General features: G+C 54.9%; 1 protein-coding gene across 1 annotated transcript in view; it reads left to right on the top strand.

Annotated features, from left to right (window-relative positions):
• Positions 1–782, top strand: part of LOC125947908 (histone acetyltransferase p300-like) — a 19,948-nt gene continuing 19,166 nt past the window's right edge. Inside the window, exon 1 of the mRNA XM_049673442.1 lies at positions 1–246. The gene's annotated coding sequence lies outside the window, so the exon portion shown is untranslated. The remainder of the gene's footprint in view (positions 247–782) is intronic.

The following is a 782-nucleotide window of genomic DNA, read 5'->3' as shown; positions in this document are numbered from 1 at the left end:
GAACACAGCTTTTTACCAATCAGCGCCGAAGTAAAAAATATCGCCAGCAGCAGACATTTTCATGACAAGCTTAGAGCAAGGTTGGCTTGTAACTTCGGCCGCCGCCATCTTGACTTCTCGTGATTAGGGGGCCAGAGAGAGAAGTGTGTTCCCTGTTAGGCTTGAGTTGTGGTTTTCTCGTGTCTCTGTGCAGTGATTGGAGTTTTGATCGTAGCAAAAATTATTGTTAAAGTGATTTTCCGTGCGGTAAGATCGTGATTTGGCCACCTGGAGTGCGCATTGTTGAGTGAAAAATCGCAAAAGAAAGATCGACGACGGGCCCGTCCCGTTTCACCCCGAACACTCTTCTCTGCGCGTTGCACACACCAGCAAACGACGGCGGCCATTGTGTATCGAGACGTACGACGACGACCGCGCCGTCGTAGTGGTGGTGTGGGTTTCGAGGTGAAGCTGCAGCAGCAGCAGCGCGTATATGAACTCAAGCTTGCTGCTGCTGCTTGTCCGGCGGCGGTGTGCGGTGCAAGAAGACGACGACCACGACGGCGATATTCGTGCGGAGGGACGCTCGGTACTCGCTCTGTCAGTCGCGTCGGATGCAACAAAATTTTCTCGCTTTTAATCGAAATATTATCTGCCGTGTGGTAGGGATGCGAAACCCCGGGTTTTTGGGTGCCCCGCGTGTGTCCGTGTATCCGCGTCCCCGTGTGCACCCCCCCATGCCACCCCCCCCCCCCTCTCTCTCCCGCTCTCACTCTACCCTCCCCATTCACCCCGAGCCCGTT

This window comes from Anopheles darlingi, chromosome X (genome assembly GCF_943734745.1).
Source record: "Anopheles darlingi chromosome X, idAnoDarlMG_H_01, whole genome shotgun sequence".
NCBI lineage: Eukaryota > Metazoa > Arthropoda > Insecta > Diptera > Culicidae > Anopheles > Anopheles darlingi.
Note: the sequence above shows the minus strand (reverse complement) of the source record. Positions and strands in the feature narration are given on the sequence as shown.